The following is a 16,547-nucleotide window of genomic DNA, read 5'->3' as shown; positions in this document are numbered from 1 at the left end:
TGAATTGCGTACAAAATTCTACTAAAGATTGTCATTCACAATCGAATTACTTGGGTTGTGGTAACAGTTACCAACGGCAAGGGACACTAAACCTTCTTAATATTACCTTCTAAATTGTAAGTTAGAAAGAAGATAATATACCTACACCCAGAAAAAATGCTTTCGGAACTAAAGGAAAAAATGTTCATTAATTTAGTTTAGCCAATTTATTTCCATTAAATTTTTGGTTAAAATAATAAAATTTACTTGCTTCAGTAAAAAAAATCATAAACTGAAAGCAGTTAGGAATAGTTCATGAACTAGAAAAAGGCATGGAATTTTACTAATACTGATTTCTTCGTTGGGTATAAGAATTTACTAATAAACAAGAAAACTTTATTCACTGATAACAAATCATTCGTAAAAATAAACAAAATATGAACTAAAACCAAGTTTCCTCAAATTTAGTAAAAATTTCTTATAAAATGATAATTCTGACTTCCTTTATTATAGAAAGCTTATCATACATACGAATAACACTTGGCATAGAAAAATATTTTAGTTCATTCGTACTAAAAAGTATTCAATCCTTTCAAAACTTAAGGAAACAAACTTGTTAGAATATAGGAAATTTCCCTATATTTCTTTTATCTACCTGTAATCGATACCTGTCATCGATGTAATCGATATGTTTGCGCGTGGGTTGTTTTTTTAGTTGGAATCGTGTTGTTATGGTATACGGAGGGATTGTTAAAAAATAATATAATAAATAACAAATAAAATATATAAAATATTTGTTATTTTACACTGAAAAAACAGTGAACCCACCAGGAAAGAAAATTTTCGTTAATTGTTGAAAATTTTGATTAATTGTAGAAAATTTTAACTAAACAGTATTATAAACGCAGATGTCGCTCCGACTTCGCAAAAACAAGTAAAAATTTTTCGACAAATTTGAGAAGATTTATCAGACAAAATTATTATTTTTCAATTATTAAAGAAAATTTCGTAGTTTGAAGGAAAAAATTGGAGTTCAACATTGCAAAAATGTCTTTAGTGCCATATGAAGTTCATGATGGACGCATTATTGGTAAAATTTACAAATATTATTGCAAAAATGTCTTTAGTGCCATATGAAGTTCATGATGGGCGCATTATTGGTAAAATTTACAAATATTAAGAATTCTAAACTATTTTGTGGGAGACACGAATTTAGTTCATCTTTATACTTCAATTGTGTATAATTTTTTCTTCTGCATTAGTTAAGTTAACTTACGTACGCAAAAAATTGTTAATGACATGGCAACTTTCTTAAAACGTAATAATTCCATGAACTAAAAGAGAATTAAATCAGCTTTAGTGAAATATAGGGTTCACTTTTTTTGAGTGTAAATTAGTGAGAAAAAATTATGTTCGTGGTGGTATATTAAGAAAGAAAACAGAATAACAACCCCCTCATTCGTCTTCATTTTGAAATCTTCAATTAACAGGTAACATTCAGTGACGCTAACCTTTTGGGAAAAAATTGGTTTATGATTTTTTATATTTGTAGGTATTGAAAATGAAAGGTACAAGAAAGTGAAAGGTACAAGAAGAAGAAGAAGAAAAAATGGGTTTTACAGTAGATGACATTACATGGAAATTGGAAATAGTGGAATAATAAACTAATATTTCAAGGCCAGTCGATACTGTTGATTCTTAATAAATATATTTAATATATTAATAAAACGTGTATTTTATTGAAGAAAAATTGCCTATATAAATAAATAAATAAAATTGTATTTAAAAACGAAGGTAAGCAGTTCTAAGTTTGAAGTAAAAAGGTTTACCACAAATAAGTAAGATTTGTTCCAATGAATGAAAAAAGTTCAATAAAATCATTCCATATATGAATTCAATTCAGTTAAATTTTTTCATTCTGTAGTATAGTGGTACATAAATAAAGGAAAATGTTAACTAATATATGGAATGCATTCTACCTAATTTCAACGAAAATCACATCGTTCAAAAAAATAAAAATGTCTTTGGCGCTATACGAAGTTTAACTTTCTTCACAATGAGTTAATTTTAACTTAAAGAAGGGGTCACTCTTTTCTGGGTGTATGTATATACACCTCTTTAGTTTTTGATCGTTTTATAAGAGAGAAGTTTTACCATGGTAATTGAAATACAGCGTGGACTAATTGGCACTCGCATGTCCGTCACTGCCCTCGTTTTTATACCCAGGGGGATGGGGGTATATTAACTTTGTCATTCCGTTTGTAACACATCGAAATATTGTTCTAAGACCCCATAAAGTATATATATTCTGGGTCGTGGTGAAATTCTGAGTCGATCTGAGCATGTCCGTCCGTCCGTCTGTTGAAATCACGCTAACTTCCGAACGAAACAAGCTATCGACTTGAAACTTGGCACAAGTAGTTGTTATTGATGTAGGTCGGATGGTATTGCAAATGGGCCATATCGGTCCACTTTTACGTATAGCCCCCATATAAACGGACCCCCAAATTTGGCTTGCGATTGCTCTAAGAGAAGCAAATTTCATCCGATCCGGGTGAAATTCGGTATATGGTGTTAGTATATGGTCTCTAAAAACCGTGCAGAAATTGGTCCATATCGGTCCATAATTACATATAGCCCCCATATAAACCGATCCCCCGATTTGGCTTGCGGAGCCTCTAAGAGAACCAAATTTCATCCGATCCGGCTGAAATTTGGTACATGGTGTTAGTATATGGTCTCTAACAACCATGCAAAAATTGGTCCACATCGGTCCATAATTATATATAGCCCCATATAAACCGATCCCCAGATTTGACCTCCGGATCCTCTTAGAGGAGCAAAAGTCATCCGATCCGATTGAAATTTGGTACGTGGTGTTGGTATATGTTATCTAATGACCATGCAAAAATTGGTCCACATCGGCCCATAATTATATATAGCCCCCATATAAACCGATCCCCAGATTTGACCTCCGGAGCCTCTTAGAGGAGCAAAAGTCATCCGATCCGATTGAAATTTGGTACGTGGTGTTAGTATATTGCCTCTAACAACCATGCCAAAATTGGTCCATAATTATATATAGCCCCCATATAAGCCGATCCCCAGATTTGACCTCCGGAGCCTCTTAGAGGAGCAAAATTCATCCGATCCGGTTGAAATTTAGTATGTGGTGTTAGTATATGGTCTCTAACAACCATGCAAGAATTGGTCCACATCGGTCCATAATTATAAATAGCCGATCCCCAATCACACAAAAATTGGTCCATATCGGTTCATAATCATGGTTGCCACTCGAGCCAAAAATAATCTACCAAAATTTTATTTTTATAGAAAACATTGTCAAAATGTTATTTCTATAGAAAAAATTTTCCAAATTTTATTTCTATAGAAAATTTTGTCAAAATTTTATTTCTATAGAATTTTTTTTCCAAATTTTATTTCTATAGAAAATTTTGTCAATATTTTACTTCTATAGAAAATGTTGTCAAAATTTTATTTCTATAGAAACTTTAAACTTAATTATAAACGTATTTAATCGGCCTTTTTAGTTTAATATATATACCACGTATGGACTATGTGGTATATATTACGGTGTTAGGAAGTTTTAAGATACCTTGCCATCGGCAAGTGTTACCGCAACCCAAGGCTTCAGTAGAAGTTTCTACGCAATCCATGGTGGAGGGTACATAAGCTTCGGCCTGGCCGAACTTACGGCCGTATATACTTGTTTTTTTTTTTTTTTTTAACTTACAAGGTGAGAATGTTTGATTTTATTTTATTTATATTTTTTTTATTATTCTCTCACATATAAAAATATTTTTTTAATAAATTATAAATTGTTTGTCTTTCACTGAGATAAGTGATAATCTATACTGAAAAAATACATGTACGGTTCCTAATCTAACCTACATGATTTTATATAATCTACAGTAATGATTTATGTATTGATGATTGAAGTAAGGACAATTCTAAGACGCTTTTAAATTTGAGTTTTGCGTACTTCAATTAAGCAAATTTTAATTTATTCGTTTTCAGACAACTTAAATTTTCAAATTCAGACTCGACTTCAACTAGAAATTATGCTATGTGTCAAGTAATAAATGTCTTTAAAATAAAATGTTGAAAGTCATTTCCAATTTTTGTAACTCTTGTAGTCAAGGCACAAAAATATCAACAAATTTAAAGACGATTTCATAAATTTTGAAGAATTTTTCATAATTATTGGACTTTCGTGTTTTTTATTGTGGGTTTGTACTTCAATCATATTTGTTGTTTTGATCTCAGCTTTAAAACCATTGTGTTGACTAAACTACAAAAGTAGCTTAACCAACAGAGGAAAAGAATGTTTGTCAAATTTATTTGGGCAAAGCCCTATACACAGCACCCAAAATAAAATTGCAAATTAATGTCGTTTTCGCAAAGTATTGTATTTTATTTAAAAATGCTTATATATGTTACATTGATAGAGTAAATAAAATTATTATAACTAAATACAATACATTAATAGCAATCAAAACAATGATACCTTTAAACATTTATGTATCTGATATGGTTTTAGATGAAGCTCACACAGCAATCAGCATTGATTGTAGAATGAATGGGCAACGCGGTAACTGGTAACTTTGAATTCTTCAGTATATGCATACAAGGTTGTCCACAATTGAGCACATAGTGGTAAACCATAATAGCCCGCATTTAGGAAATTTTGCACGTAGAAAATTAGTATGGAAAAGTAAAACTCCGCTTTAAATTTTTACGTGTGTCAATAAAAAGGCGATTTACTCCGACCATGTCTTTCTCTTTGTCAAGATGCTATGAGAAAGCATTACACTCAAAATTTTGCAATTCTGGAAAGGAAAGCAGTCTGAAAAGGAATAAATATCAGTGAATTTTGCAGCAGTTTGGTCATACAAATTTACCTCTATAATGATACCAATACTATGTGTCTTATTTCACCAAATCTTGACTATTATTTGATTTTAAGAACTACGTTTACGTTCAATACTCATCATAATCATTCGGTTGCACAAACCGAATGTTATTTGAAATACTTTTGATTGTCAATTAATTATTTGTCAAAGAAAAAAATTTATATTTGGCATCGAGAAAAAATAAAAGAACTACGTTTTAGTTTTATTTTTTCTCGATGCCAAATGTAATTTTTTTTCTTTGACAAATAATTAATTGACAATCAAAAGTATTTCAAATAACATTCGGTTTGTGCAACCGAATGATTATGATGAGTATTGAATGAAAGTTGCAAAATGTTTTCTTGTTAGATTCTACCCACCAATTTCCAATAAAATTATTCACAGTAGAGACATTTGGTTAACTCAATCATTTGTCTATTGCCATAAGCAACTTTTTTGTGTAATCGCTCCCAGATGGTCTTAAGAATAGAATAAATACAGAATATTTGTTGATACACTTGATATTTTGTTGTATAATCGGAATGTTCATTATTACAACCGATTTCCAACCAATCCCTTCTCTGTGTGTAGACTGCAAGATGGTTGGATGGACGCACGTTTCGGAATTACCACAGTCCTCATCAGCATCCTCTACTTCCTGAATTTATTCTGATAATTGGTTGATAGTTTTGCTGCAAGTAGAAGATGCTGATGAGGAATGTGGTAATTCCGAAACGTGCGTCCATCCAACCATCTTGCAGTCTATAGGGCTTTACCCAAATAAATTTGACAAACATTCTTTCCTCTGTTGGTTATGCTACTCTTGTAGTTTAGTTAACACAATGGTTTTAAAGCTGAGATCAAAACAACAAATATGATTATTGGTCTTATTCAAACTAAATTTGCTTTCTTGTGAAAATACCCTGTATTAAGTCGAATCTCATACTTATAAGGACAAACAGACTTCTTTACAATGTTTATCGACTTTTATAGAAAACAGAAAAAAAAACTTTATATCAGCGAAACGAGTCTTCTATGCTAAAGCAAAATACGCATTACTATGTTAAGGACATAAAAACTTTGGCCTCACGACAATATTTCTTGAGTGTAACTACACCAACAATTGCGAACTTTTGAGAGCAGTCGTCTTTTTAAAATGTCAACGTGTGAGTATGTCTCTAATAGAGGTCTGCACAATTCCATATGTAAATGCAGAGTACACGTGTACTTGCTACATGAGTACATCTATTTGAGAGAGTCGCAAAACTATTGGTACACATTTTGATGAACACTAAAAGCCACGAGTAACTTCTTGTTGCTACTCTGATGACTTCACTACAAACAAACACATATTCCTCTTTCTCTGTTATTGAAGTGTACTCAGAGTGATCACGTCGAGTATGTTGCGAGAACAAAACTTCATAGAGTACTCCATGTACCACGTGCAGTTTCAGAAATACAAAAAAACAGTTACTCTCCATAATATATATTTTGGTTTGTTATAAAGAACGACAAACGTTAAGGTAAGTGTGTGACATACATAAATATATGAAATATGTGACATACATACACATCTATGATTAATAATAATGGAAAGTTTTGCTTCGCACATAACTGAGAAATACTTGTGGTACCACGTGAAGTGAAGAGAATCCATGTTGTACTTTTTCTCAAGTACTTACATTTTTATTGTTCCTTTTTTTCGGAACACATATTGTTTCGGATAAGTACTTGGTGGTATTTGACAAGCAAGTGTTCTCTTCACTTCACTACTTGTGCTCTGAGAGATAGACAGTGTATGTACTATATTCGACAGCGAATTGCATACATGTAGTGAAAAGTTATTCGATGCAGACCTCTAGTCTCTATGATATTATTGCCAACCTAAGAAAAAATGGTATACAGTAGCAATTTCTCTTGATGTTGAAAAGGCCTTTGATAGGACTTACCATAATGGAGTAATATTTAAAAATGATCAGATTAGGATTCTCCCCTAGTATTATAAAGATTTTCCATAGTTTTTTCACAGATAGGAAATTTTACGTCCAATTAGAAAATCATAAATCATCACCAAGTCGAGTATCATGTGGAGTGCCTCAAGGGTCTATCCTATCTCCACACTTATTCAATATATATATGTATGATTTTCCACATATACATGAGGGTTCCGTAAGTGTATTATACGCTGACGATTGTCTTCTGTATGTACATGCTGAATCTGCTAGAGAAGCTCTGAATTTGGTATCAAATCACTTGCAAACAGTGGACACATTCTATTCAACATGGGGAATTAAAATAAACACATCTAAAAGTGAAGCAATGTGCTTGAGAAATGCCTGGGGGAGTGTAAGAGATGGGTTGTTCCTCAAAGCAAGTCATTGAAGTTGGTTTTAAATAATACTGAGATACCTTTCAAAAATAATTTCAAATACTTAGGTATTTATTTTACCAAATTAGAATAATTCAATAAACATGCGCGATTAGCTTTGTCAAAAGCATATAAAATCAAATCAAATCCATTATTATACGAACATTTTCTATAGTAAGTCATTACCAATCCCTACAAAAATATTGTTATATAAGACAATCATAAGACCGGCCCTTCTTTATGCTTTTCCCATATGGTTTATCATTTCACCCACAGTTATGAACGAATTCGGAATATTAGAACGTAAAATCCTTCGGTCTTGTATCGGGAAAAATTACAGAACAATAAACAGACGCTTCTCGAATAGATATATCTATGAAAATATCGCTCCAATGCCGATCTATACAATGGATATGATGAAGAAATATGTAAATAGATTGGAATTGCATAATAATGTATCAATCAAAAAGGTTATGAAGGCAGAAACAAATGTCAACTGGAACAATACAAATTACCTTACAGCACTAGGCATAAATTTAACAATATATCTGACTTCTTCCTTGTGTTCTGATTTTTACACACAAGTTATAAGGGGAATGCATAGGGGATAACAAACTTTTCCTAGAATACGTATATAATTTGAATTTGGAAAATAATTTTTGGTAGTTACGCTAGACATGGACTGGGTTCTAAATCAGTGCATTCTGTATTTATTTTGAACTGGGTCCATAACTAGCATCGCTTAGTAATTTAAAAACTAGTTGTAAGAATAACATATTTGAGGCATGCTCTCATAATATGGAAGTGTCGGGAGCAAACACGAAAGCACATATGATAATAACACTATGAACATTTAAAAATCAAACCCGATGTTGTATAATACTCTATGTATAATTAAGACAATACATTATAGTCTTAAGAATTTCCTGTTAACCTTTGATTGTACCATTTACGTAAAAAAAAAGACTCAATAAAAATAAAACATCAAAAACATCTAATTAGAAAATAGTTTTGAGTTTAGCCCTAGCGCCATATTGTTTTTGAATATAAAACTGTGAAGTCACGAGAAAAAGTATTACATTTATAAATTTATATATTGCAAAACAAAAACCTTTGAAAAAATAAATACTGTATTTGTAAACGGAAATTGATAGTGCATTGTGGTGTATTTATTTGGTGAACCATTGTGAAATTACTCCTTGGGAGAGTAATTGTAAGAGGTTTGTCAATGAAAGAATTGTTTTCTGCCTTAGGGGCAAGTGAATAAAACCAAAAGCCCCCAGAAATAAGTGCGAGACAATAATTTTTAATCATCTCATCGGACAACACAGTTGAACATTACCACCAGAGGTGGGACGTCTCTATTAACTAGTTCTACAGTGCAGACAAGCGAGGTGGTAAGGAATTTGGAAATTCTTGTGACCAACCTCTGGTAAGTTGGCGAGTGGCGACAACATGGAGCTATATGTAAGTATGGACCGATATGAAGAAGTGTTTGCACTTTTGTTAGATCACATATATTAATATCACGTATCAAATTTCAATCGGATCGAATTTAATTTGCTCCTCCGAAGGTCAAATCTGGGGATTGGTTTATATACGGGTTATATATAATTGTAGACCGACATCGACGAAGTTTTGCATGGTTGTTAGAGGGCATATACTAAGATTACGTATCAAATTTCAACCGGATTGGGGGCTATACTTAACAGTGGTCCAATATGTTCCATTTGCAATACCATCCGACCTACATCAATAGCAACTACTTATACCAAGTTTCAAGTCGATAGCTCGTTTCGTTCGGAAGTTAGCGTGATTTCCACAGACGTACGGATATCGCTAGATCGGCACAGAATTTCACCACAACCCAGAATATATATACTTTATGGGGTTTTGAGACCAATATTTATTTCGATGTGTTACAAAAGGAATGACAAGTTAGTTACCTCCCATCCTATGGTGGATGATATAAAAACGAATGTATCATTAACCACCGACGCCTAAAACTATACCTTGAACAATCAAAGTAAAATGATTGTTATTAATTTTCCAAGGTACTCATGTTCATCCTACAGTTATGCTAAGCTTTTTTTGGTGAAACTATCACCTTAGCGACACCTTTTAACGCAAAGGTTTTGTCAAATTTTCAATGTTGTGGCAAACAAATATGTGTATGACAAGATGTGGCACTTACATTGTATGCAAATCACAATAGAGGTCATCGTTGAGTATTAGCCCAATCTTTCAGTCATTGGAAAAGTTCATTCTGAACTTGCACTCAAAATAGTATTCCGAATGTGATATTTCTAGATTTAAGTTTATTTAAATTACTTTCCGTTAATTTAAATTTCAAATTGTAACGATAAAATTAAGTCATAACTTGATAGAGTCATTTCTTTATTTTTCTAGTACTTTCTAAACATCTTTAGTGTTCTTAGTTTTCCAATCGTTCAATGTAAAAGTAACGCCTTATGTTTTACTTATTGTTATAATTGTAGTAATATGACCATAACCACTTATGTTATGCCGGCACGACATCTACCAGATAGTAGAATGCAATAGATTATTAGCCAAGACAATGAGAATAAGCATAAAAGTATGTGTGCCAAATCACCTGTACAATAACATGTTCTAGATAGCCAAGACAATGAACATAAGCCGATAAATATGTGCGTAGCAAATAGTAGAAGATTAATCTAGAAGGTTGCTTGCTCTTTACACAAAATGCAGGACACTCACACAAGAGATGTTTAATTGATTCCTTTTCCTCCGCATCATGACAGCTCATACAATAGTCATTATACTTCGCGCCTATAGTTTTTGCAAAATCGCCTATCAGGCAGCGACCCGTTATAGCAGATATCAGGAGTGATATCTGACGTCTCGAGAACACTAGCATATCTAGTGGGCGGTTTAAGTTTAAATGGGGCCATATTTGCTTGGTGTCGTTACAGCCCTTGCAATTGTCCCATCGAACATTTGCCATCATGACAGCCTTCTCACGCAGCATGAGCTTGCAGGTAGCCAGGGGATTCTAGGTCCCCTGGAATATGTAAGGTAGTCCCTAGCCTTGCCAACTCATCCGCTTCGCAGTTCCCCGGTATGTTCCTATGGCCAGGCACCCATATTAGGTGAATATTGTACTGCTCAGCCATCTCATTGAGAGATTTGCGGCAGTCGATGGCCGTTTTCGAGTTGAGGAACACAGAGTCCAAGGATTTTATTGCAGGTTGACTGTCTGAGAATATATTAAATATTGCCCACATTTTTTGGAACATTACTTCTCAGCCACTTCGCCACCTCTCTTATTGCTAATATTTCAGCCTGAGAAAACACTACAGTGATTAGGTGATCTTTTCGCTATTCGAAGTTCGAGATCATTAGAATATACTCCGAAACCCAATTGTCCATCCAATTTGGAGGCATCAGTGTAGAAATCTATATATTCTTTATTCCCCTGGGTACGTGTGCACCACGTCTCACTGTTGGGGATTAGAGTCTCAAACTTTTTGTCGAAAAGTGGTCTCGCCAAAGTGTAATCCACTACGTTAGGAACATCTGGCATTATTTTGAGGACCGAACTGTGACCGTAACTTTTTTCCGACCACAGCGATAGCTCGCGCAACCGCACAGCCGTTGTTGCAGCTGACTGTTTGGTCAAAATGTCTAAAGGCAATAGATGCAGCATGACATTAAGGGAAGTTTTTCCTGTCTTGCTGAATGCGCCTGAGATTCACAAACACGCTGAACTTTGTCTAAGCTTGTTGACTGGTGAATAGATCTAACCACTGCCGCGTATAACCAATGCACAATTTTTGGTTTTAGTCCCCACTTTTTTCCTATTGCCTTTTTGCACGAGTACAAAGCTACCATTGCTTTTCTCGCCATTTCTTCAAGATTAAGCTTAAAGTTCAGCTTCCTGTCCAAAATAACGCCAAGGTATTTTGCAGACTCACCAAAGGGAATTTCAATACCCCCTAAGGATACCCCCTAACCGTGGGAGTTTTGCGATCTTTGCAGTACATGACTGTGTTTGTAGGATTTACCCCAAGACCATTGTCTTTCGCCCATTTCTCAGTCATCCGGAGGGCCCTCTGAATAATATCTCTGATTTTGATGGGATTTTTTCCCCTGACTGCTAGAGCCACATCATCTGCGTATGCCATCACTTGTATCCTTTCTTTTTCTAGGGTAACCAGAAGGTTATTTATAGCAACATTCCAAAGAAGAGGCGATAGAACTCCTCATTGGGGAGTGCCTCTGTTCACATACCTTTGTATGTTTGCTTGTCCTAGTGTGGCTGAAATACGTCTCTTCATTAGAAGTTCGTCTAACAGCCTAAGTATACATGGGTCAACATTCAGAGTTGTAAGTCCATTTAATATCAAGCTCGGATGGACATTATTGAACGCCCCTTCGATGTCTAGAAACGCCACGATTGTATATTCTTTGACAGATAGTGATCTTTCAATAAAGCTGACTAGTTCATGTAATGCGGTCTCAGTAGACCTGCCCTTCGAGTATGCATGCTGTCGTTTTGAGAACAAACTTGAATCGATGATAGTTCTAAGATAAATATCTATCATCCTCTCCAGAGTCTTAAGTAGGAATGAGGATAAGCTGATTGGTCGGAAATCCTTCGCCCTCGAGTGAGAGGCTTTTCCCGCTTTAGGTATGAAAACGACTTTTGTTTCCCTCCATTTTCCTGGGATATATGATAAGTTGATACATCCTTTATATCTCGCATACAACCAGGGGATAATTTTGTCAGTCACTGATTGTAACTCCACCGGAGTAATTCCATCAGGTCCGGGGGATTTGAATGGTCCAAAGCTATTTAACGCCCATCTTATTCTAAATTCCGATACAATTTCCTCGATAGGAAACGACCGCTTAGCCACTGTGGCACCGCCAGAACCTGGTTCCAGGAAAATGTGTGTCCAATAGTACGTCCAGCGTCTTCTCACTGGACGTTGTCCAATTCTCCTCCGATGTTTTAATGAAACCTGGAGCGGAGTTGGTGGATGCTAGAACCTTACCTAGTCTGGAAGCCTCGGACGTATTCTCAATACTGCTGCAGTAATCATTCCAAGAGTTATGCTGAGCATTTCTCAGTTCTCGCTTGTATCCTCTCAGATTCTTCTTGTAAGCGTCCCAATCCTCAGGGGCTCTAGTGGACTTTGCCTTGTTAAAGAGCTTCCTGCAGGATTTCCTCATTTTACTTAATTCCGTAGACCACCATGGTGGTCGATTTTCCCCCCTTGACTTCCCTCTAGGGCATGCAGCTTTCAGTGAGATGTTGAAGGCCTTAGTAATCCGTAACATTTGGTGTCGGAAGTGAATAACGAAAAAAATCTACAATGAAGTTTAATCAGCTTCGAGTGGAAGACTTGAAGAAGGAATTGAGCAAAATGGAGCAGCCGACTACAGGAAATAAGGCTCAATTACAAAAGCGACTACTGGAAAAGTTCGAGCGACGCAGTATTGATATCGAAACACATGAGTTCGATTATAAGGAAGATATTGACGAATCAGTAGTAGCCAGCGCCTTGGAAACTCCATCTGTAGCTTCTATTGTTGTTAATTACACATCGATGGTCAATATTTTGAGCAAAATGATGGAAGAAAATTCTCTAAAAATGCAAGAGAATTCTAGAAAAATGATGGAAGCTAATTCTAGAAAAATTGAAGAAAAAGTCGACGAAAATTAAAAAAAGATGGACGAAAATTCTAGAATTCTAAATGAGAATCTTCAACAAATTGCTGAAGGCATGGAAAAACGTGTGGACCATATCGAAAGCCAAATTGGGGAGCTGGATAAGAATATTATTTCTGTGGATGAGAAAATTATGGTCCATGATGAGAAGTTTCTACACATTGAAAGAAAAATGTTAGAGCTGGAAATTAAAGGTGGACCAGTGCCCGTTATCGAGGGCTCGAAAACCAAATCTCCCGTTTTCGATGCCTCAACTTCATTTGATGTATTCAACTTCCAATAATGGTTGCTTCTAGAAATTTATGGAACGACAATGACAAATCAATAATGAAGTAATAGCGGCACTTCAACGTAAGTACGGCGGAGAACATAAGCAAGACATATTCAGAATGGAATTAAGAGGAAGAGTCCAGAAGTCAAATGAGACTCTTCAAGACTTTGCAACAGAGGTTGAGCGGTTGGTGCTTTTGACATATCCAGGAGAAAGTCAAGCACTTGTGGACCGCATCAAGATCGAGATCTTTGTGAATGGAATTAGAGACCCTGATATAAAATTTGCAACATATGCGTCACAAAAGGCTACATTCGCAGAAACAGTAACATTTGCACTTGCACCAGAAACTGCGAGATTGTTGGCACTACCTCAAATTCACAAGGTACGCAAAGTGGGGACCGAGCAAGATGAATCAAATTCCGTGATTGACTCAGTAAAAGAAGCTGTTAAGCAGGCAATGCAAGAAATGAAGCAGGAGAAAACTAAATCCAGAATAAAGTGATATAACTGTGATAAGCCTGGCATGTTGCTCGTGTATGTAAAGAACGTCGTAAGCGATCAAAATCGAAATCGCCTTCACCACCAAACAATAGCCATATGTGGGTGAACCCATAGTCCAGTGATTCACATTTAAACTAAATCGAGCTAGTTCAATGAGGCAAGAGCTGGCTCCCACATGTGATGGCCCCACAATCTCTATAGCAATAGTTCAACAGAAAAATAACAATTTGACTATTGCGGGTGGTATTAATGGATACAAGCGAACTTTGACGTTGGATACTGGTGCATCGAAATCTATCATTAGATCCGATTTAGTAAGAGGAAAAGTTACACCACTAATTGGAGTCAGACTACGCACGGCTGGCTCCCACAGACGATGGCCCTACAATCTCCATAGCAATAGGTCAACAGAAAAATAACAATTTAACTATTGCGGGTGTTATTAATGGCAACAAGCGTACTTTGAAATTGGATACTGGTGCAGCAAAGTCTATCATCAGATCTGATTTAGTAAAAGGAAAAGTTACACCACTGATTAGAGTCAGGCTACGCAGGGCTACAGGGGAAAGGTCGCCGTAAAGTTATCTATTGCTAACAAATCCGTTAATTATGAGTTCATCGTGTCCGATATAGTAGATGAAGTTATAATTGGAGAGGATTTCTTGATTGCTTTTGGTCTCAATCTGGATATGAAGCGTCGTGTAATGGCATGGTGTGATACCGAAATAGCGGTAAACGTGGGATACGGCGAGGTTACACTTATCAGACGTTCGTCAGAGTCAATACCACCGAATTTTATTTGACATTTCTCTATTTCAGACTTACCCAATTTCAACCATGAGAGATACACAATCCAACAACGTGTTAGATGGTTCCAAGAAATGGCAACATTGGATGATCAATTTTCGAAGAAAATCATCTTCAGTGATGAGGCACATTTTCACCTCAGTGGATTCGTCAATAAACAGAATTGCCGCATTTGGGCGAATGAGAATCCAAGAGTGATTGTCGAAAAACCAATGCACCCACAAAGAGTGACTGTTTGGTGCGGTTTATGGGCTGGCGGCATCATCGAGCCGTATTTTTTCCAAAATGAGGCCGGTCAGGCAGTTACTGTGAATGGTGTTCGCTATCGTGAGATGATAACGAACTTTTTATGGCCCGAATTGGAAGATATGGATGTGGACGATATGTGGTCACAGCCAACGAAACAATGGCTCTTGTGCGCAACAAATTCAATGGCCGTGTTATCTCACGTAATGGCGATGTCAATTGGCCGCCAAGATCGTGTCATTTGACACCGTTGGACTTTTTTCTTTGGGGTTATTTGAAAGAAAAGGTGTACGCCGATAAGCCAACAACAATTTTGTCACCAAGAAAGACAGTTATCCACTTCCACGCATTGATGACACGTTGGACACACTAGCCGGAACAACATGTTTTTTTGTATTTATTTAACCTATAGATACAAATATCCTTACAAACTACTCTATACAAATATATATAAATACTTTTATAATAATTTTACAATTCAAATAGAGTTTAGATGTATAATAAGTTTTCGTTTTAAAGAGTGTTTATTGTCAGAGAAATCAAATATATGATAGTGTGAATTAAAATCATAACAAATTCGTCGGAGGGGATCATTATTTGCAAAAACTTTTTGATAGTATTGAATAGTTAGAAATTGAAAATTCCTAGTTGGTCTAATAGGAACACTAATTAGGAGGCGGTTAAGGATAAAATCGGAATTGATATAACCCTGCAAGGTTTTCATTATGAAAGTAATGTTCAACACTTTTCGACGACTACTAAGGGTAGGAAGTTTAATCATATTGAGCCTAAACGCATATGAAGGAAGTGTATTGAAATTCCATCCGTGACTACGAAGGTGAAACAAAAGAAACTGTTTTTGAACAGATTCAATTTTATTTGAATAAATGGTGTATGCTGGATCCCAAATAACAGATCCATATTCAAGATTACTCCGAACAAGGGATATGTATAAATTCTTAGTTATGGAAGGATCACAAAATTTCTTACTCCATCGTTTCATAAATCCGAGAGAACTAAGAGCTTTGTTAACCATTATACATATAAAGTTGCCTAAAGTTTAATCTACGATCCAACATGATACCAAGATCATGAAAAAAATCTACTATTTCAAGTTTATGGCTATTATGTTTGTATGAAATTGGGAAATGTTTGATTCTATAACAAGTATATACGGCCGTAAGTTCGGCCAGGCCGAAGCTTATGTACCCTCCACCATGGATTGCGTAGAAACTTCTTCTAAACACTGCCATCCACAATCGAATTACTTAAGTTGCGGTAACGCTTGCCGATGGCAAGGTATCTTAAAAACACCTAACACCGCCTTCTAAATTGTATGTAAGTTCATACATGGTATATATTAAATCAAAAAAGATCGATTAATTACGTATATAATTCAGTTTGACAAAATTTTCTATAGAAATAAAATTTTGACAAAATTTTCTATACACCCAGAAAAAAGTAACCACTTCTTTAAGTTAAAATGAACTCATTGTGAAGAAAGTTGAACTTCGTATAGCGCCAAAGACATTTTTATTTGTTTGAACGATGTGATTTTCGTAGAAATTAGGTAGAATGTATTCCATATATTAGTTAACATTTTCCTATTATTATGTACCACTATACTACAGAATGAAAAAAATTAACTGAATTGAATTCATATATGGAATGATTTTATTGAACTTTTTTCATTCATTTGGACAAATCTTACATATTTGTGGTAAACCTTTTACTTCAAAATTA

At 35.2% G+C, this 16,547-nt stretch overlaps 1 long non-coding RNA gene across 1 annotated transcript; it reads right to left on the bottom strand.

Moving 5' to 3' along the window:
• Nucleotides 1-4,390: 4,390 nt before the first annotated feature.
• On the bottom strand, nt 4,391-5,107 carry LOC142232772 (uncharacterized). The gene is made up of 2 exons (XR_012721205.1): nt 4,902-5,107; nt 4,391-4,846 (listed from the first exon to the last, which is right to left on the bottom strand). It is a non-coding gene; the product is annotated as an uncharacterized LOC142232772 (long non-coding RNA).
• Between the last annotated feature and the right edge of the window lie 11,440 nt (nt 5,108-16,547).

The sequence above is a fragment of the Haematobia irritans genome, chromosome 4 (genome assembly GCF_050003625.1).
Source record: "Haematobia irritans isolate KBUSLIRL chromosome 4, ASM5000362v1, whole genome shotgun sequence".
Lineage (NCBI taxonomy): Eukaryota > Metazoa > Arthropoda > Insecta > Diptera > Muscidae > Haematobia > Haematobia irritans.
This window is presented reverse-complemented; position numbering and strand designations above follow the sequence as displayed.